The sequence below is a fragment of the Tenebrio molitor genome, chromosome 1, assembly GCF_963966145.1.
Source record: "Tenebrio molitor chromosome 1, icTenMoli1.1, whole genome shotgun sequence".
Lineage (NCBI taxonomy): Eukaryota > Metazoa > Arthropoda > Insecta > Coleoptera > Tenebrionidae > Tenebrio > Tenebrio molitor.
Genome location: NC_091046.1, coordinates 22,287,532 through 22,311,288, shown reverse-complemented (window position 1 = coordinate 22,311,288; position 23,757 = coordinate 22,287,532). Strand labels below are relative to the sequence as shown.

The 23,757-nt window shown below is 34.6% G+C and overlaps 1 protein-coding gene across 8 annotated transcripts in view; it reads right to left on the bottom strand.

The window, feature by feature from the left end:
- The window catches only part of LOC138141307 (inositol polyphosphate-4-phosphatase type I A), a 210,560-nt gene that overhangs the window by 108,496 nt on the left and 78,307 nt on the right, over positions 1 to 23,757 (bottom strand). The window lies entirely within an intron of this gene.

The following is a 23,757-nucleotide window of genomic DNA, read 5'->3' as shown; positions in this document are numbered from 1 at the left end:
AAGACAAATGAAATTCGCCGATTCCAATTTGTTAAAACGGTTGCGTATAAGTGTTTGCCACATGCAAATTAAAAATTAGTAATTATGTGTAGGTATCAATAAACTTTTATAAACACAACAGACGTTTTATTAAGTGTATTTTATTAATTTCACGTTGTTGGTTATAATTAGTAAGCAACCTAGCTGATCCTGGAATGTCTTCGGGACGCAACTAGTATAAAAGTCACAATCAAAATGAATAGATAATACATCGTAATATCAAGGCTGATTTTATACGGGTGTCCCAGAATGAACGCCCTTCCCGTGAAGGAGTCCTATAAGCCGTTCACGATTGTTTTAAACACGCAGGAGGCCACGATATTTCTTTGTTAGATTGGCGTCAGGTCCTGTCATATGACGTTTCGTTATTAAATATTCGTCTTGTTGTCAATTCCCTAATTGATTTTGTGCAATTCAATTATAACCCAAAATAGATTTATTATGCCAAATCACAATATTGCCAACAAAAATGTCAGATTTTCATAGACAGTCCGAATTTGAAACAATCGTGAACGGATAATAGTGTATTAACAATTAAATCAGAATCTTCAAAAAAATTGACCAGTTTAGAAACTACACAGTAAAAGAATTCACCAATAAGAAGCCCGATTTAATAAAGAATGAGTGGGCCAAATTAAAACGCGAGTGAGACGAGCGTTTTAAAGGCCCACGAGTGCCAAAAAAAGTCCAATTTACACAAGAGCAAGTTGAATACAACAATTTTTTATTTGACGACCCCCTTAAAGGCTCCAAATCGCTTAAAATCTTTAAAATTAACTTGACGTTTCGTTTTGACAAGTTATGACATTTATCAAAATCCGTTCACAATTCACATAAAGTCCATTCAAAACTCAAAAACCACCAACGTGGCATTTTCCTCGACAATTACTATCGGCAACGCTGTTTAGTGTAAAATTTGGGCATGTTTAAGTAAAAATAATAAGAATCAATAAATAAATGAAACGTGCTGCTAATAAAACAATATGAACGGAATTCAGGGCAATTGAATTTTATTTTGAATCAAATAAATGTCATAATTTATAGTTACCAACATAGTATGAAAAAATATCTACCTACGGTTTTTTAAATTTTACCAACCTAAAGCAACAGGTGGTGTTTTTTTATTTTTGAATGGAATATATTATACTGTATTTTTTAATCAACACCGCAATTTACACCCAAAATAGAGCTGACAACATTGTACACTTTTGACATAGGGTGAAAAATCTCATCATAAAAAATTGAGGCTATTAGAGATATTAGTAGCGCAGCATATTAATAAAGTTCATAACAACTAATAACTCATTTGAATAGTTTAATAAATGTCTTACTTTGCGAGGCATTTTTAATAACACGTTCAAATTTTAGCTGCGAGTTTGCGTACTTTCAAGGACATTAAAAATGACAGACGTTGGCTGGTATCGCCAATAGAATATCATTAAATACCCTAAATTTAGTAAAATTTTATATTTACAAACCTAAATCAACAGGTCGTGGTTCTTTGATTAAAAAATAGACTATGGTCTATAGGAGAAAATTCTCAAATTCTGACAGTGTCGAACAATAGTAGTTTATTTGACGAGTTTGTGTGTAAATTGGGCCTTTTTTGGCACGCGTGGGCTATTTTAAAACGCGAGTGAAACGAGCGTTTTAAAGCCCCACGAGTGCAAAAAAGGCCCAATTTACACACGAACGAGTTGAATACGTTTTTTGTTCGACGAGCCCCTTAAAGGCTCCAAATCGCTTAAAACCTTTAAAATTAGCTTCACGTTTCGTTTTGACAAGTTGTGACATTTATCAAAATCCGTTCACATAGGAGAAAATTCTCAAATTCTGACAGTGTCGAACAAAAAAAAATTATTTTTAAGTAAAATTGTAACAATCTGTGGAATGAATTTTTTTGACACTGACGTTTGTCATTCAAGTCTCAAATCATGCCTTATTCTAATGAAGAATATCTTGATATGGTGAGTGTAATCAGAATGCTACAGCTGCAGCTGAAGAATACGCTGCTAGATTTCCAAATCGGCGTCCTCCCGATCCGTACGTCATTTTAAGATTGATAAGTAGAGCAAGACATAGGGTTCCTTGAATCTTACATTAAAAGAGGTTGCTGGGGCACCACGTACAGCAAGAGTCCGTCCAATGGAAGAAGCAGTACTGGAGGCTGTCGAACAAGACCCTAGAAGAAATGTGCGAGTCATATCAGAAATGTGTGGTTCCTCAAAATCCACAACCCATCGATTTATCAAAGGCGATCGTCCACATTCATACCATTATAGCCGAGTTCAACATCTACGAGAGGAAGACTATCCTTGAAAAGTACGCTTTTGTCGATGGTTATTGAATCTAAACATTTTGAACAACACTTTTTCTAAACAAATTTAGTTTACCGATGAATGCTCTTTTTCCCGTGAAGGAGTGAAGTAACTAGCATTTTTGGGCACACGAAAATCTATGTTATGTTATGTTTATGATTTTTGACTATGTTATGCTATATGTATACGGAACTATAAATGGTGCTTAAAGCACGATTTATAGTTCCGTAACGTGTACGTTTGGCATAACATATCAAAATTGAATCCTATTGAATCAAATGTATTCATTTATACAGTGAGCGGCAAAAGTATGGAATAAATTCATTAAAAATTAAACAAAATTGTTTTCAAAAAATTCTTTGGACCGGTCAATTTTAGTTTATAAAAATACATATTTTAATACAAAATAAAATTCCAAACAGTCATTTGTTTTCGAGTTATGACGTCATCGATAGTTTTTTTAAAATAGAAACCCCCAAATTTTTTTTCTTGATTCTGATAGCTCTTTTAATTATATAAATGTCAGTATGAAAATTTTGTTACCTTGCATCAGAAAATTTTTGAGAAAAAAAAAATAAATTTGGAAAAATTAAATTTTATAACGAACAAAAACAAGTCAAAAACTGTGTTAGTATGTATTTAAAATTACGGAATTAAATGTTCATGTTCGAATTGCCATCCCCCAGCTTGTGCTTAAGTTTATGAAGAAATTCCCCCTGTTTTAGTTTTATCCCAGCACCCAATCAAAATTAAAATTTCTATACGTTGTGTTTCTGTTAAATGAGTCATTTTCGAATGAAATTGACAGTAACATTTGACTATTTGATTTACCTACTTGATTTTTTGACTTATTTTTGTTCGTTATAAAATTTATTTTTTCCAACTTTTTTTTTTTTTCTCAAAAATTTCCTTATGTAAGATAACAAAATTTTTATACTGTCATTTATACAATTAAAGGGGCTATCAGAATCAAGAAAAAAATAGGGGGGTTTTAAAGAAACTATCGATGACGTCATAACTCGAAAACAAATGACTGCTTGGAATTTTCTTTGATACTAAAACATGTATTTTTATAAACTAAAATTGACCTGTGCAAAGATTTTTTGAAAAAAATTTTGTTTAATTTTTAAGGAATTTATTCCATACTTTTGCCGCTCACTGTAGATCCGTTAACATAACGTAAGTCCGTATCTGTTTACATATGAATTGGCCAATTTCAATTATTATGTTATGTACCATGAAAGTTACGGAATTTTAATATTTTTTCATAGAAACGGTTAAGCAAGATTTAAGGCCGATTTATAGTTCCGTAACATGCACGTATGGCATAACATATCAAAATTGAATCCTATTGAATCAAATGTATTCATTTATAGATCCGTTAACATAACATAAGTTCGTATCCGTTTACATATAAATTGGCCAATTTCAATTAAGCAGGATTTATAGTTCCGTATACATACAGCATAACATAGTCACAAATCATAAACATAACATAACTTTTAAAATTCAATTTATAGTTCACGACAAAACGTGATACGATTGTTGACTTTTTAAATGTCAAACTAATTACCAAATATGTTTTGTGAAGACGAGGTTGTAGAAGCTGCTGCCTGTGTTGTAGTCTTACACGAGATAGGTCGTAATAAAGAAAAAAGGAAGAAACCACGAAAGAAACGCGTTACAAAAACACAGATAAACAAGCTACTCCAAATCATTTCCTTTTTCACACTGTCCTCAAAGTCTTTGGAAGACTTATCCTACAGTGGCTTGAACCTTTTAACACACTGTACGATTAGAATTTCCTTCATATTTTCCACCTTCTCAATAATGTTTTTAAATTCAATTAATTGACAGCGTACCTACACCTAACCGTTTCTATGGAAAAAAAATTAAAATTCCGTAACTTTTATGATACATAACATAATAATTGAAATTGGCCAATTCATATGTAAACGGATACGGACTTATGTTACGTTAACGGATCTATAAATGAGTACATTTGATTCAATAGGATTCAATTTTCATATGTTATGCTATACGTACAAGTTACGGAACTATAAATCGGCCTTTATTATGTTATGTACCAAGAAAGTTACGGAATTTTAATATTTTTCCGTAGAAACGGTTACGTGTAGGTATGCTGTCAATAAATTCAATTTAAGAACATTATTGAAAAGGTGGAAAATATGATGGAAATTTTAATCGTACAGTGTGTTGAAAGGTTCAAAGCACTGTACGATAAGTCTTCCAAAGACTTTGAGGACGGTGTGAAGAAGGAAATGATTTGGAGGAGCTGATTTATCCGTGTTTTTCTAACTCGTTTTTTTTTCGTGGTTTCTTCCTTTTTTCTTTATTACGACTTATCTCGTGCAAGACCACAGCACAAGCAGCAGCTTCTAAAACCCCGTCTTCACAAAACATATTGGACAAGAAGGAAATGATTTGGAGGAGCTGACTTATCCGTGTTTTTGTAACCCGTTTTTTTCGTGGTTTGTTCCTTTTTTCTTTATTACGACCTATCTCGTGTAAGACCACAGCACAAGCAGCAAAACATATTGGACAATTGTTTGACAGTTAGGCTAGGGCCACACTACAGACTTTTCGTCGGCCGACAATTTAGTTGGTTGCTTAATAAGTATGAGGACTTATGTGAGTGCGCACACTAAAGCGATTGTAGTCGGCCGACAGATTGATCGAAAACAGTTTAGTTTACGTGGTGGGCGCGGAAGCTACCCAATAGGACTAAATTATCGGCCGATTATTTAGTCTGTAGTGTGGCCCTAGCCTTAAAAAATCAGCAATCATATCACGTTTTGTCATGAACTATAAATTGAATTTAAAAAGTTATGTTATGTTTAAGATTTTTGACTATGTTATGCTATATGTATGCGGAACTATAAATCTTGCTTTATAGTTCCGTATACGCATAGCATAACATAGTCAAAAAGCATAAACATAACATAACTTTTTAAATTCAATTCATGACAAAACGTGATAGGTGATTTTTTAAGTGTCAAACAATTGTCCAATATGTTTTGTGAAGACGGGGTTTTAGAAGCTGCTGCTCGTGCTGTGGTCTTACACGAGATAGGTCGTAATAAAGAAAAAAGGAAGAAACCACGAAAAAAAAGAGTTACAAAAACACGGATAAATCAGCTCCTCCAAATCATTTCCTTCTTCACACCGTCCTCAAAGTCTTTGGAAGACTTATCGTACGGTGCTTTGAACCTTTCAACACACTGTACGATTAAAATTTCCTTCATATTTTCCACCTACACGTAACCGTTTCTATGGAAAAATATTAAAATGCCGTAACTTTCATGGTACGGTTGGCTTCAAAAAAAAACGGGAACTGTCAGAAAAAGTTCTGTCAGATTTTATTAAATTTTTATAGTTGGAAACGGTCTTTTAGAACTTAGGTTAAAAAACTACACTTATGTGTCAGAAATGTCTGTTATACAAATACAAATACTACTGTCAAACAGACACAAATTGACAAATTAAATTTCCAATTCACATTAGGTCAAATTTCATTTCCCGTTTTTTTTTTAAGCCAACTGTACACAACATAATAATTGAAATTGGCCAATTCATATGTAAAAGGATACGGATTTATGTTATGATAAAGGACCTATAAATGAATACATTTGATTCAATAGGGTTCAATTTTGATATGTTATGTTATACGTACAAGTTACGGAACTATAAATCGGCCTTTAACGTGTAGGTAGGTTATCAATAAATTCAATTTAAAAACATTATTGAAAAGGTGGAAAAAATTAAGAAAATTCTAATCGTACAGTGTGTTGAAAGGTTCAAGGCGTACGATAAGTCTTTCAAAGACTTTGAGGACGGTGTGACGAAGGAAATGATTTGGAGTAGCTGATTTATCCATGTTTTTGTAACGGTTTTTTTTTTGTGGTTTCTTCCTTCTTTCTTTATTACGACCTATCTCGTGTAAGACCACAGCCCAGGTAACAGCTTCTAAAACCACGTTTTCACAAAACAGATTTGACAATTAGTTTGACACAAAAAGTCAACAATCATATCACGTTTTGTCATGAACTATAAATTGAATTTAAAAAGTTATGTTATGTTCATAATTTTTGACTATGTTATGCTATATGTATACGGAACTATAAATCGTACTTTAATCTTCTTAAGTAACGTTTTATGATAGGCAATACTAACAACGAGGGGATTAGTATTTGGCACCTCCTGGTGAAAAGAGGAGTATAGCTCATTCGGATAGAACTGCGATGTGGGATGCGCAGATGAGCCGTGAGTGGCGCTCTGATTAAAAAATGACCAGGGGTCAACGCTTCCAGGTCGTTGGGATCTTGGAATAGTGGAATCAAGGGACGCGAATTTAAACAAGCTTCTATTCGCGTAAGCAAGGTATACAATTCTTCGTAAGTGATTGAGGTGTCGCCGAGTATCCTACGCAAGTGATGTTTGACGCTTTGAACACATCGTTCCCAAAGTCCCCCAAAATGCGGAAATCTTGCCGGGGTAAAGCCAAACTTAGTACAGGTGTTGAGAAATTCGTTTGAATTTTTTTTTTTTTTTAAATTTCTCGGATCTCAAAAATTCACACTCGGCTCTAATAAAATTGGTACCGTTGTCAGAAAATATTTCGCTAACATGACCTCTGCGCGACGTAAACCGTTTAAATGCCGCTAAAAAGCTTTCACTGGTCAAGTCACCGCTCACCGACTAACTCTAGGTGGACCGCCTTTGTTGAGAAGCAGACAAAGAGCGCGATGTAGGACTTTACCTTTTTCGCGTTGCGCAATTTGCTTGACTTTATTAAATACGGTCCTGCATTATCTACCCCGGACGTGGAAAATGGCCGCAAGGGCTGCAGTCGCTCTTTCAGTAAATCACCCATTTTTTTGGGATATTGGCTTTGGATTTGCGCGATTACACCTTACGCATGAATGTATGATTTTGCGAACAATATTTCTACCCAATATTGGCCAGTATCTTTGACGCACGGGAGCTGGAGTGGCTTCGTTGCCAGCGTGTAGTTCATCTTCGTTGGTTTCTCGGATGATCCCACTTGGCTACATGATGTTTTTCCGGTAGCAAAATTGGAAACCTGCTCTCGTAAGCTAAGAGTGAGTGTTTTAATCGCCCACCTACCCTAAGTAGCCCATTTTCGTCAATGAATCGACAATATCGGCCGGGTTGTCATTCGATTTGACATGGTGCCACTCTGAAATATCGCTACACCTTTGAATTTGATTCACACCTATGTCCGACATACGTCGACCAATTTTCGCCGGGTTCAGCTAGCCAACACAAAACTATTGTTGAGTCAGTCCAATAAAGTTTGGCGTTTATTTTTAAATTTAGGCTCTCACTGATTTTGCTCATTAATGCACATAGCACCTCCGCGGCGTTACGTTCCAAACGTGGAAGAGTGACCTTTTTTATGGGCGCCACTCTGCTTTTCGCGCATAACAACGTAACGGAAGAATTTCCTGCTACATCGTTTGCTTTGACATAAACAGCAGCGCCACAAGCTTTTGACGACGCGTCCGCGAAACCATGCAGCTCGATAAAATCGATTGGCAAATTATAAATTATTAACTTGCGCGGAATACGGAATTTATTAAGTTTTGTTAGTTCGTCGACGAACAACTTCCAAGTGGTCGCGATTTCTTCGGACACGGATTTGTCCCAATCGAGTTTTAGCAGCCATATTTGCTGTAGGAGGATTTTGGCCTTTACAACAACTGGATTTATCAACCCTAAGGGGTCAAAAATTTTCGCTACTAAATATAGATAAAATGCTGCGTTTTGTAATCGTCTTACAACCAGATGGGAACTGGACTTTATATTTTAAGTGGTCATTACCACAGTTCCAAAAAAAAAACCAACACCTTGACGTCGCTATCTTTGGAGAAATTTACGGTTGAATCTACATTTTCTGAAATTGAAGGTAACAATCGCGAATCGCTAGCACTCCATTTATATCATTCAAAACCCGCTGAAGCAAGTATACTGGTGACTCCATTTTTTATTTGTAAAGATTCGTCAACTGAGTTGCTTCCCGTTAGCAAATCGTCCTTATAAAAATCGCGATTTATGATTTCACTCAAGATTGGATGATTTTCCTGTATATCTGATGCTAATTGCTTCAAACAACGTATAGCGAGAAACGGCGCACACGTGGGACCAAATGATAATGTTTTTATTAATTGATAAATTTTGATCGGTTCGCTACTATTGTTTCTCCAGAGAATTCTAAGATAATTGCTATCTTCGGGGTTCGATCATCCTGTACATTTTCGTAATATCAGCGGACATAGCAATTTTGTAGGTTCTAAATCTGCACAAGATGTCAAACAAGCCGCCTTGCAAATTACCCCCCGTAAGTAAATTGTCGTTTAGACTTAATCCGTTTGAAGATTTCGCCGAACACAGACCAGTGCCAGTTCATGTGTTGTCCTTTATAGGGCTTTCTCCGCAATGGTACTAAAGGGGTACAATTTATACAGGTTGTCCCAAAAATGGCGTACTAACGGTGCACTATGGTGTAGAAGATTACCGTAAACGTCAGAAAAATATTTAAAAAATTCTGTTGGACTTATTTGCTGATTTGGCTGTCTTTGAAAGTGGCACTTAACAGGTCAATTATTTCGAAATAAATGTATTAAATTGTCATGACAGCTACCTCTAATCGTACCTACATATTATCACAAAGTACAAGATCACTCACTACCAATATCTAATCCTGCATTATAGAGAATTTAGAAGCTTTAATTTTAATAATAATAACAAAAATTAATTTTTTTGTCTGAAAAATTTTTTTCATGTGCATTTAAATATCCTCGATAAGGTAGTAGGTAGTTAGTCTGCCAATTTTGGGACACCTGTATCTGTGGGCAGGGGACGATTGCGCCGATATGACCTGCTATAATCCGGGGTCTCCCAAACTACCTGTAAACCACAGGTAGGATTGCACCGGTACTAAATTTAATCCCTTAACGGGAAGGGTAATTAGAAAGGTACGTGTACCTGTTTGCAAATAAAGTAGGGGTAGTTGAGAATATTCGGACAGCGTTTTACTAAAATCATTAGTTTCGTCCAACAATATTCAAGTGATCGCTGGAATAAACGCTACAATGCAGAAGATGCTTAGTGAACGCGGCAAGATTCTTGTAATTTTCGAAAATTTTAAATTCCGAAATATACGTATGTAGTTTGTATATATTTTTTTGTAAATAAATGGTTTGTTGAGAATCTTTTATATTATTTGGTTTTCATAATTGCTTTTAAACATCGTTGGGGCCCACCATTACCTACTACCGGCGCAATCGTGCCTAGGTGTTAACAACCACTTGGGTCGCCTCGGCGCAATCGTACCATCGGCACAGATTACTCATATAAACAGATAGTGCACTCGGACCTCGAATTGTTTCCAGTTTCAGTGCGCAAGTCTCTGTTTTGGTTCGCACGAATTTAAAAACCTGTTTAGTTGGTTTTGTTAATAAATACGATAACGAAGAATTTTCCCTTAGATTATTCTCTAAAACTGTATGTCCACATGAGAATTTATTATGCATTAAAATATTACAACCGCAACATAAATTGCCCAACACTTAAAAACAGAAAGTTATTAAATGTATCGCATTTGTGACTTTGTGAAGCATTTATTTGAGGTAGTGTAAAAGATAAAACGGCCTAACCCAGAAAATATAGAAATATATACTTAATATAATACACTCACCGGCACAAAAAACGACTCATTATGATTTCTTTAATAAATGATCTAGAAATTATATTTGTGCTTATTTTTCTTTATTATAGTTAAATTGGGATATTTTCAATGATCGGGAGGGCTATGGTCACCATGGCAACCGAATTGTTTTGTTTAAATAAATAATTAGAAAATTTGCGTTTTTCCACGTTGTGTTTTTGTCGGTTAATTTACGTGTTAAAAGATTTAATGTGACAATACGAGATACTAATTCAAAATGCTGTTCAAATTTTGGCAATTTTTCATAAAATAAATTTTTTTCTGGAAAATTACTTTTTTTTTTCATTAAAATTTTATTTGCTGTGTTTAATGTTTTGTTTGTCGGATATTCTTTGACAAAGAATAACTTAAATAACACTTATCAATACATGACATCAAAAAAAATTTCTAAGACAATGAATTACTTAATTATATTAATAAATTTCAAAGTGAGTCGTTTTTTGTGTCAGTAACGGCCGTATTCACCAACGCTAGTTAACGTTAACTGTAGGTTAAAATGCTTCGTTACTTTAGTTACCTATTGTTGTAAGAATGTTTTCGTATATTTTAACCTACAGTTAACTTTAACTGGCGTTGGTGAATACGGGCCTTAGTGTAGTTATAATTGACTACAACATAATATCTTTAGAACCAAAGCCTAATAATAACTTACAATTAATTGGTATAAATAAAACTGTGGTTTAAATTCAATACAACAAAATTTAAACTTATTTCATGCCACAATTAAGTCTGTATGGGTTAGCCCGTTTCCAGTTTGATTGTTTTATTTAGAATAATTGATTTGTTTGAATTGTATTCCTTTTTTTTTAATTATTTTTTCTTTCTGAAAGATATATTACGTTAATATTTTATTCTGGTTTTATTTTCTCTATCATTTTTATGGACATAACATCAATAGAACTGATTAGAACTCATATATTGGTTTTATTTGCTTTATTTACAATTTTAGAATTCCGCGTCGATCGGGTCACATTTTAAATTCGCGCGAACCAAACGAAAGCTACAGCGGCAAGAATCTTGGACCGCTACAATCAATGCATTGCTGGTCAAGTGCACTATCTGCTTATATGAGTAATCTGTGCCATCGGCTTAAAACAACTGGTAATACCGGCGCAATTGTCCTATACCGGTGTATGTACCTGAACAGGTACTGGCTAAGGGAAAAGTTATTATAAAAGCTCTTCACGTCTAATATGAAAAGTGAAAAACATATTTATTTTGGTCTTAAATGCACTCAGATAGGTAGGTGTAAAATAAGTAGAAGTTTGTCATAAAGCCCTTATTAAAAAAAAATACAAGGCTAAGTGTACCTTATTCTATGCTAAATCTACCGGTGTCCCAGAACTCGCGCGTCAGCCGTAAACCACAAACTCTGTTCTTCCATCTAATATAGGATTTTCAAGATTTTTTTTCTTAAACCATTCAGTTTTTCAATTACAGCAATTTTAAGATGGCCAATCACAGAAGAATGATTAGTAAGGTGTATTAGGTGAATTGTTCCGTGTACTATTGTTACCAAGTAACAAAATTAATGTTAAAAAGTCAATATTTGTCTGGTCAACTGTGCAAACGTTTTATACAAACGTCAAAGTGACTATGATTAGTACTTGAAGTCTCGATTCTTGGACAGAAACACAGTAATAAATATTCACTTCCGAAGAAACACCGAAATGATGATACTCTACGAGGAAAGTGGGACGCAGGTAAACTGCGCACATGGTTAAAATTGTTCAGGGGTTTTGACCAGGTAGCTGCAACCAAGGGATTAGCATCGTTCAAGTGTTGTTCGCATTTCCAAGGTATTAGGCATTGACGATCTTTTTGGGACCGAGTTGGCTATGATTTTTTCTTTTCATGTTGGACTAACTGACTCAGTGATGCAACGGATGCAATTTTTTTTTCTGTCAGTGTCTGTTCGACATTTTCTTTCCACCCCATTGCCAGATTTATTATTTTAATATTCGTAAGAAACTAAATGATTTATTAAGTGTGTAAAAAAAAATTTAAATTTCCGTCAAAGGAACAGTCAAAATTACCAAAATAATTTTATTACAAAAAAAAATTTCTATTAAACGATTTAATTTAATTTAAAAAAGACAAACCAGATTTAAGAGATCCGGCAACAATGTACAATCGCGGCCATCCAAAAGTGAACGATAGCTTGCGAAAATTTCCGTATTTTTCGTTAGATTAAATCAGGCTGTATTCATTGGCGTTCGTGCAGCAGGCGTTAGTATTTTAATAATAAAAAGTTGTAATAAATAATTTTTAATAAAAATGAGACTGAGAAGTAATTAATACACTATTAAAATGAACGTAAACTTTAGTAAAGAAACCTTTCCAGCACCTATTCGTATTGACCTCTCAAGCCTGTTTTCTTGCCAACGCCTCTTTATATTGAAGATGCAAATCTTACTGCAATGTAATTCTCTTGGCACAGCAGCCAACGACCAATTTTCCTCTAGCTTTCCAATAGCCCTAGCTGTCTGAATCGGAGTGAGATGTAGCATTTAAAAAAAATAGTTTCAATAATTTTTTTAACGCTAATGTCAAACTTTGACATTTTAGGACGCCTATGATTTAAAGTAAATATCAAACTATAAAAAAAAAACGTTCACTTTTGGATGGCCGCGATAGTACCTATTCAGAAAATATAACCCTAAACTGAAAACAACCTAACCTAACACAAAAAGTGTCAATTTCCTTTAGGGAATTTAGTTATCACCGAGGTACTGCCAACAAAATCACTAGATGGTCATAGTCAACTCGGTCCCAAAAAGATCGTGAATGCCTTATACAGGCTGTTTGATGAAAAACGCCTCAACCCATAACTTTTTTATTTATTACCCGATTTCAATGAGCAAAAAAATAAAAGATATGGTTTTTCAAGCGCTACTAGACAGCCATAAAATGTATTTTTTGGCGTTATCTTCAATAGCTAACGATAGTCAACTTTTTTTTTTTAAATGGACACATGTAGTTTTTTAGGCTTGGTCTGGTAAGGTTTTTTTTTCTGAATCTAATGATGTATGTATTGAAAGTTATCATTTGGTGAAAAAAATAAAAAAATTTTTTGTGGTTCAGCTTATTATAAAATTTTTAAGAGTGCTGTGGAAAACAATCGGAATACAAAGTACGATAAATGTCAGCTAAACGTCAGCTTAGAAATTTTCATCTGCTTTTTTAAACTTTTTTTATTTAAGTATAAAATAACATTGTCAGTCATGCAGGATAGCAGTCATTTGACTATTACATATTTTATGTTCGAGTGTAATAAAAATCGTAATTCGTCAAAAACAAAAAGTTAATAGAAAAAAATAATAATAGTTATTCATGTTTTCTAAGAATGTAATAATAAAACTCGGTAATTGTTCACTTTAACTACTTCTGGAATTTTTGCGTTTTTTGTGGCTAGACAGCCTCAGGGCGTCCTCCTAGATCGTGTCGAACCATTCAAACTTTGTGCAAATGCCTTTTTTTTTCTCTTGTTGTGTTTCAAGGTCGCGTCAAGTCTTAGTATAACTAAAGGGTAAGGAAAATTTTCATTTGCACAAGGTTTGACTGGTGGGAAACGATGTAGGAGGACGTCCTGAGGCTGTCTAGCCAGAAAAAACGCGAAAATTCCAGAAGTAGTTAAAGTGAACAATTACCTAAAACTCTTCAAGATTGCACCTGAAAATGTTCAAACTCAATTGTTTTTCACGGCACACTTGAAAATTTCATAATAAGCTGAACCACAATTAAAAATTCTTTTTTTTTTTTCAGTCAGCTATGGACCAAACGATAACTTTTAATACATCATTAGATTCAGAAAAAAAAACTTTACCAGACTGAGCCTAAAAAACTACGTGTCCATTTAAAAAAAAAAAGTTGACTATCGTTAGCAACTGAAAATAACGCAAAAAAAAAATTATGACTGCATGAAAAACCATATCTTTGGTTTTTTTGTTCATTGAAATCGGATAATAAATAAAAAAGTTATGGGTTGAGGCGTTTTTTATCAAACAGCCTGTATGTGAGTCATTGTGTTCTATCACTTCAGGAAAAACTTTTACTCGGCGCATCCCAATATCTTTAATTTTGTAAATGTTCTTATTACATTTCAGACTACCCTCTAAATAAAAATTAGAAGCGCCAATGTTGAGAAAAAAACTACATGGCAAAATAATAAAGAGGCAGTTCTTCTTAGAGGAATCCATTATTTATATAAAAATAATTCTACTTCTGAATCACATAGATTCAATTATGTAAAAATTGTAAGTTACCGCAATTTACCGGGCGTAGCCCAGTTGGGCCAACGCTACGGGCCGTCCCTAATCTCAGAGTCGGAGTTGGGCCAAATATGCCCAGCCAGGGGATTAAGAACCCTGTCACCGACTTAGACAATTATTGGAAAAGATGAGTCCTCTTATAACGAAGGTTGTCGTAAAAGTGGTAAGTAACCGAACCCCAATGATCCGCAAGTACAAGTCTTGAATCGTCTTGAACTGAATCAAGAAACAGAGTCGTAATTCCAATTTTGCTTCCTTTTAAAATTAGTCATCGGTGAAGTTTTTTTCTTTGACAATTTCTTCATTTTTCAGTTATTTGTACGGTAACAGAAATGCAATGAAATAGTATATTGTATATCAAGAGTTAAAAATGAAAGATTTCACACGAGTTTGCAGAATTGAGCCACAAGCCGTAGGCGCGTGGCTTAAGCAAACGAATGTGAAATCGAATTTTCAACAGGTGGTACTATGGCGGCCAAAAAATTTTGGCCGTCACTTTCTTGACATTCAAGTAAAGTGTAAATAAACCTTAAGGAATCGTAACCCCACTTTCGATTCTTGTCATTTTGACAATCAATTTAAACTGTTTGAAGCTCAGATATTCCAAAAATCAGACATGAATAAACAAAATTAGAACAATCGTACATAAATAACCTGAGGTAAACGTTCTGTGTAGTAGAAATGACAAAATAATTTTGAGTTTTAAAATCTACCACCCAAAAAATAACGTTCACAATCAAGACGGTAAACATTATGACAATAAAGTACGGATTACAATTTTTTTTTTTTGAATTGACAGCCAATGACGGCCAAAATTTTTTGGCCGGCACAGTACACACGATATTTTTCCGACCACAAAAAAAAAACGCTAATCTAATATTCGGCATCCCTTCAAATATCATTCGGCAACTAATTACCTACAAGCTTGGCCCAACAGGCCCATGGGATTAAGTTGACCGTTTACTTGACATTACTCGACGCAGGTAGGTTGGTCCAACTGGCCGACTCAGAATTTACCTACAGAACCCTAAGATGAACCGAATAATGTCAACAAAGTCCGATGTATTTATTTCGGAGTGTTAAAGCCCAAGTGGTTAAAAGAAGATCATTATCTAGTCCTGAACGAGAATTATTATGACTGAACGTCGTCACCACTGGTGCGCAATTTGCCTCTATTTTAACGGACCCTTTGGGTTCCTGAATTTTAAATTTGACTGTGCGCAATTTACCACATCCCGGAAAGTGGCAGGAATTCTAAAGGGGTCGCAAGGTTGTACCGTGAACGCTTTCCACACAGACGGCATCCTAGTTCTTTACATTTAGTAAACAGAACAAGAACCACTGGTTCTTTGGTTTCCGATTGAAAACGAATTGGTGGTATTGACCGCACGGTTCGCACTCCTAATTCTGATACGGAAGGAGTCGTACTTCAATCATTTACGGAAGATGGAACGAGAAGTATGAGAAATGTGGCCGACATCCTAAATCAATGAGAAAGTACCGTAATTTTTTTTTAAAAGGTAACCACGTGCACCCGAATCATTACACCAAATTCAACACCTATTATCCGAAGATTATGCACCTCGCTTGGAACTCCAAGAACACGAACAGAATCCAGACTTTCTTACAAATGTGTTACTTGCGGATAAATCCTATTTTTGCCGCTAAGGGACTTTTAATAGTCACAATTTTCACATATGGTCGGCAGAAAATCCACAACTTAAACATTTACTTTAAAAATGTACTTTTCGTTTAATGTTGTTTTTAAAATTTCATTAAAAAAAGTTGACTATTTTTCATTGATTTTAGTGTTAGAAGTATCACTTTTTTTCACTCAGTGAAAAAAAGTTATGATATCAGCAACTTTTTTTAACTGCTTGGTTTTAATCCATGAATGAACGATATACCTACGTATTCTACAGAGAAGTGATTTATCAAAATGAAAATTGAAATAACGATTAGAACAATTAGTAACATTAAACCCACCTTTGTTTAGTCCACTAGTAATTTCAGGATCTTCATCTGAATCACTCATTTTGACTTTTATTGAGACTGACATCAAACTGACAAATTAATTTTACAACAATAAACATATAATGTTTCCTTAGTTACCACAACCGGCCACCGCACCTGACCAAAATGGAAGCACAAATTACAGTTAAAATAGGTTTTGTTTTATGAAATTTTAAAAAACTTTATAGACAACTTGTGTTAGCGTGCTTTTTTTTCATGCGTGTGGATTATTTAACTCGTCTACGACTCGTTTAATAAACTTCCACACTTATGAAAAAAAGTTGCACTTCTAACACTCGTTGTCTAAATAGTCCGAGAGCTGATGACGAATTTGGAGAAGGTATTTTAGGCAACCAGAAATTAAAAAAAATGTACTATTTGAATGTTAGTGAATCTGGAATCGACAGTCGCTAAGGGCGTTTGCGGTTATTTTACTACTGCGCAGCATATGAAACTTGCAAAAAATGTATCCCAAAAAACATACTTTAGGCAACTTGAAATTATACTGATTTTTTAGTTTAGCATTTATAGATTACAGAAATAAAAATGCCAGATTATTTGGACGGTTTTAAAGTACAACCCGACTGCCCCAAAGTCATTTTTTTAGTATACGCAAAAAATATACTTTAGGCAGTCTGAAATTTTTATGGCAGATTTATTAATTGATATTAAAAATATGTGCAAAAGAGCCAGACTAATACGAGGGTTTTAAATAATAACCCGACGCGAATAAACATTTTAAATAAGTGCGACAAAAAAGTCGGCTCCGATAAAACTGTAACTATTAATATCTGAGAAAAATCATCGAAGAGGTCAACTTTGTTTGTAAAAGTGCATATTGTTCAGTACTTTACTTATGTTGACAGCTTTTCATCTCCTAATAATGACGTCATCAATATTTTTTTTAAATGACAAGTCCCACTTTTTTCTCCTTTTTCTAATAGATCTTCTCACTACCTAAACACCTAAACTACAGTTCTATCCGAGGTTCTATCGAATTTATTCCGAACTTTACGAACTAAACTAATTTTAATATAAAAGCCGTAAATTTATTAATGAAAATTCGAAACATATTATTTCTAAACATAGCAATTTGTTTCTGTTAATCTGAAATTATTGATTTTTTTTCATATGTAACTTTAACTCAGACAATATTCATTCGCATATTTGAAGCAAATTTTTAATACATATTAGGTAATTAACATCACATTTATTTAGATAGAATATCTAAGCAGACATATGTATAAGCTCTATAGTAAAGAAAGGCGTTGCTGAAGAAAAGATTTGTTTAATCTATAATCTATTTTAAAAAAACGAGCCGGGGCCGCCCTTAGCTACTGCTGGCAGACATCGATAAACTATCTCTCTCGTACCTATGTATACGCATAAGACTTTTTTGTCGCACTTATTTAAAATGTTTATTCGCGTCGGGTTATTATTTAAAACCCTCGTATTAGTCTGGCTCTTTTGCACATATTTTTAATATCAATTAATAAATCTGCCATAAAAATTTCAGACTGCCTAAAGTATATTTTTTGCGTATACTAAAAAAATGACTTTGGGGCAGTCGGGTTGTACTTTAAAACCGTTCAAATAATCTGGCATTTTCATTTCTGTAATCTATAAATGCTAAACTAAAAAATCAGTATAATTTCAAGTTGCCTAAAGTATTTTTTTTGGGATAAATTTTTTGCAAGTTTCATATGCTGCGCAGTAGTAAAATAACCGCAAACGCCCTTAGCGACTGTCGATTCCAGATTCACTAACATTCAAATAGTACATTTTTTTTAATTTCTGATTGCCTAAAATACCTTCTCCAAATTCGTCATCAGCTCTCCCACTAAAATAACTATTCTGTTTTCTGTTAATGTCAAAGTGACAGAAGTTAATAAACGTTGTACAAATATTTCATCACAGTTTTTTAGCAGCAACATCTAAAGTCATTTCCTCGGAAACGCATACATTTGGTAGAGTTACCTTCAGGAAGGCGTGTGTGATTGGTTATCTTAAAATCGTTTTCATTTCAAAACTAACATGCTTTTGACGTTTTTTGTTGTAGAATCCTTGTCGGATTAAATATTAAAATTCGCAGTTAACGGCTGACGCGCGAGTTCTGGGAGAGCCCTGTATAGTCAAGTGAACGAAATCAATCCCAACTTGAAGAGTTTTGGATAACATTATTTGACAGCGAAACATAGTAAATACGAGGAATAAATACGAGTATGTAGGTAGGTATACCGGGACATTTTTTTAACATTGAACATAGCCCATACTTATTCCCTATGTTCAGTTTTAAAAAACACAGGTCAATGCATGTATGTAATGACGTAACCAAGGTAACGAAAATAAGTACTTGACAGTTTAACAAAATGGTCAAATTGTTTGAAGAAGAAATACACATAATGCAGTTATTCTATGCCAATCAGAGCATTAGAAATGTGCGTGACATTTCCAATGCAACACGTGATAGACCAATTCCATCAATCGGAACAATTTTTAACATACCGATAATTTCTCCGTGTCGCCAACAATACCCGGGATTTCCTCCAAATTCCAAAAATTTGGTACCTGTTTTTCTAAATTTGTTTTGGGGTTTACTCTTGCCGCCAGATTACAGGTGATTGTATTATTGAACTCGGGACAAAGTGGGTCTTTTGAAAAGTGAGGCCTCTCGGAGAAATTACTTATCCTACGCATAACAATTTCCAAAAGGAGCCAGCGCCTATCAATAAATCTATTTCACTACTTTGAAAGAATTTAGGATCGGCTAACGAAATGTTCTTTGGAATTTCCAAGAAGGATGGGCTGATGGTTTGCAACGGTAGATTTTTGGTTATTTTTGGAATAACCAAGCACTTTATGTCCATTGAATATTCGGGCGTATGGGAGTTAGACCACGTTACCTGAGTTTTCTAAGTATTCCGGAGGGTAGGGGATTAAGGGCGTACACGGGTTGGACCAGGCTACCTAACTTATTAAATCCTATTAAACAATTCAAAGACAAGTAGATCGACAACATTCGAAGATTTCAAATAGTCAAGACCCTTTGGATTATCTTTGATAATCTTAAAAATTTACCAATTTTTGATTCTCTACTCGTATTTCAGTATTCACTTACTAATCTTAAGGTTTAAATTTTTCTAAATCAGCATTCCGCAAGGTGAAACTTGCAACCTACAACAGTAACATTTGGCCAAACATTACCAACTGCTTTGTGTATCTCAACTTCAAAATCTATGACCACTCGTTTAGGTTTATAACATAATTTTGTTTAGCAACAAACAAAAAAAAATTAAAGATAGATACATAATTAAAAAAAAAAATTGCTGCAATATTGGAATGTGCCATCAGCGTAAATATTATCGACCTGACAAAAAAATGTGTGTAAAACAGCAAGACAACTGAATTAGTGCCGTTTCGTGCGTTCCCATTTCGTGCGTTACTGAAAATATTCCCGATTCGGGCGTCGTCCCAAGTCTTTACCTGGGCATTATATTGGGTGTTTTTTTAAATTTCACCTTGTAGTAGGCCTTGAACAGTCGATTGTGAACGCACCACTCGTGTAAAACGTAAGATTCAAACAGCTGATCCGTGATCCGTAACCAGTAGATACAGTGCGTTCACAATCGGCACTTCAACGCCTACTATGGGGTGAAAAAAAAAAACGCCGGATACATACATACCGGGACATTTTTTTAACTCTGAAAGTAGTCCATACTTATTCCCTATGTTCAATTTTAAAAAACACAGATCAATGCATTGTGAGTTGCTATGTAACCAACTATGCCGAACACCAGAGATTTTGAAAAGATCGCTTGCGAACGGCACTTTCAAGAAAACACCACCCGCGATACGGAAGGTCGTTTCATAATACGACCCCCTTTCAAAAACAATAACCTAACAATCGGTAATACGAAAAATTCATCATTAAAACGGTTCTACGGCATAGAATAGTAATTATACATCAAGGTAGAGAAGACATTTTTTTCACTACTAGTCTCAGAAGGCGTCATTATTGACTCTCGAACCGACCCCAGAAGTAGAATTTCTCTCCCAAGGTCAATAATGAACAGCCGTCACCTAGCAACGAAAGATTTTCTTTGATTTTATTGGTTAACGTAGACAGACGATTTTTAATTTTCATAGCAACCGTTGAAAAATGAGAACTCGGATCGTCGCATCGGACAAACAAATTTAATTAATAATTATTATTAGAAAGGGTTTTAACGGATCTAGTAGTGAAAAAAATAGTATATAAACCACGCTAGAGAAGACAATTTTAAGCCTCGCTTCTTTATTCCCCTCGAAGCTCGCTTCTCGGTGAATAAACTACCTCGGCTTAAAAATAGTATATTATACGCCAAGGTAGAGAAGACAGCGAAGGGAATAAAGAAGCGAGGCTTAAAATTGTCTTCTCTAGCGTGGTTTATATACTATTTTTTTCACTACTAGGACGCCGATTCTTGAAGTTTGTGAAAAATATCACCGATGAAATTTTGACCACGTGATCCGTGATTATCACGTATTTTCATATTTGAAATTCTTGAAAAATGTTATCATATCATATCATCTCATTTACGTCATTTTTTTTCACTTATATCTAAGGCGGTGATATGTATGTGATATTAAATAACAGTGACGTTTTGCGAATATAAAAAATTGTCGTCTGCGCTGATAAAAATTAAAATATGGCAAATATGGAAGAAATGTTTGCAGTTTTGGATGGTTTCCAAGAACTAAATCAAGGGCATCGACGGAGATTTTATGAACACAATAATCCTTTCGATATTTCTGACAAAAAATTTATAAAACTATTTAGACTCAATAAGAATTTGGCTGAAAATCTAATTAATTCCCTTGAAGAATTTATCGACCCTCCTAGCAGGTCTTCTGCACTGTCTACAACTGTGAAAGTGTTATCTACTCTCAGATTTTTGGCGTGTGGAGGCTACCAGACAGGAGTTGGGTATGATATTCACTTGGGGATAAGTCAGTCCTCTGTATGTAGAAGTTTAAAAGAAGTTACAGAAGCAATTAATACATACCTATTCAATGAATGGGTGCACCTTCCTAGAAACATGGCGGAAATAAATAGTGTAAAAAACGGGTTTTACCAAAGGTACAATATGCCTGGAGTCATGGGAGCAATTGACTGTACTCACGTGGCAATTGCATCACCATCAGGAATAAATCCCAATTATCCTGAATACGTTTATCTTAATAGAAAACATTATCATTCCATCAATGTTCAACTAGTCTGTGACGTAAATTTAAAGATTTTGAATGTTAATGCTCGTTATCCAGGAAGCACCAATGATGCATTTATTTGGAGAAATTCGAGGATTCGACAAGCTATGATAGCACATCAACTTGGCTTTTAGGAGATTCTGGATATTCGCAACTGCCATGGTTGTTTACTTCTATAAACGAGCACGCAATTTAGTTGAACGATGCAATGGTCTTTTAAAGAACAGATTTCATGCACTTCTGAAGCATCGAGTTCTTCATTATTCACCGGAAGCAGCATCAAGAATAATTAATGCAGCAGTAGTCTTACATAATATGTGCCTTTATCATCAAATACCCGAACCAGATAGGGATGAAGAAATTATAAATGCTGATTTTGGAATAATTGATGAAGATATTAATAACGCTGCCAATGTCAATCAAAATATTTTACTTCTCAGAGGAGGAAGAATGCTGCGCCAAAGGATTGTAAATGAATATTTTGCTTAAACGTTTTTATTTGTTGAAAATAACATTGGACTATAACTATAACAATATACCTATTGTAATAAAATAATTATGTTATTTACCTACTCAAAATATTTTTTAATACACTGCACTAACTCTTCTTGGGCCACAGTCTGCCTCTTCAACAATTCTAATTTCTTTCTATAGTATTCTTCTTTGATTTTCAGTTTTCTGTCGCTGTTTGCAGCAATTTTACTTGCTGGGGTATTTTCAAGTGCGTCTTTAATTTTTCTCTTATTGGTAGAAGCATTTTCCGATATAACATCTGGGTTAGGAACAACCTTCAGAATTTTTGCATTGCTGGAATTTCCTTCGTCATTGGTTGTTCCTGTAAATTTGGTGCCGGTGTCGTCATCATCGGTAAAATCACACGCTGACTCGTCCAGTGTTATAGCCATAAATCACAGCATTTCCCAAAAACCAAAAAACTTGCCACTTTTTCTTGTATGGGATTTAATGATGCTGAAGAGGGACCACCGCCTGTTCCTTCAGCATGGTTTTTCATTTCTGCTGCTTTAGATTTAGATTTAGTCCCTCTTCTTAAATCTTGGCAACTTTTTTTCCATCCTGCACCGTTCTTGTTTCCACCCCCGATAGAATTTAATTGGAGAGCTAGCTGTTCCCACTCTTCTTTCATCATCCGGTTAGTGTAATTGTTCAACTGCTTTCCACTATTTAGGCGCGGATTACTGCACATATAATCACTTAAACTTTTTTTTGTTCGTCTGTCATATAATGGTTTCTTTTTTTAATAATTATTCTTGAATTTTCCATTTTACTAACTTTTAATAACGGATTTTTGCCAAACAATCACCCTACAATCAATAATAATTTGGTTCCCTTGGCAACGAGCGGATGACTGCCGATTAAGGTATAGCGATTACTCTGTTTTTTTTATGGCGAATTATGATCCGGTATAAAAGGGTGATAATTTGGACTGGTGTCATATATCATATCACAATTTTTCAAGAATTGATGCAAACCATTCTTATGATATAACTGATGATATGAAAATTATATGATATGATATGGAAATTTTCACAATTTTCAAGAATTGACCTCCAGAATTTTTGAAACTTGATGAATGCATGTGGCCAAGGTCGCAAATGAGTTCCTCCACGCGGTCAAATTTTTGCAGGTCTCTACCTTTTTGATCCTTATCGGCAAACGAATTCCTCCAAGTACCTGTAATCGGATAAGAGACGGGCGGCGCGGCGGCGGTCCATCCCGGCGCAAACGAGTTCCTCCAAATGCAGGTACCAAGGTGGATGTCAGGTCAGGTAGCGAAATGTAGAAGATTATCAGGGACGGGCTAATTTCACGAAAATGACATGGCAAATCAGGTACACTTCAAAGTATTTATTCTTTCTCAAAACTTTTCTGTGCACCTCCAGCGTGTTTTTCCATCTTTCATCACACTAGCTTTAAAAAAATTTGCACCATTAATAACCAATAAAGGGTTTCCTTTTTCACTCTAAATAACTTTTTGAACATTCATTGTTCACAGAGATAGAATGTTAACTTGTCACAAGAAAAATTGATACTAAGTGTTATATACTTACCCTTAATTTTAAGTGGGGTGGGTAGGGGT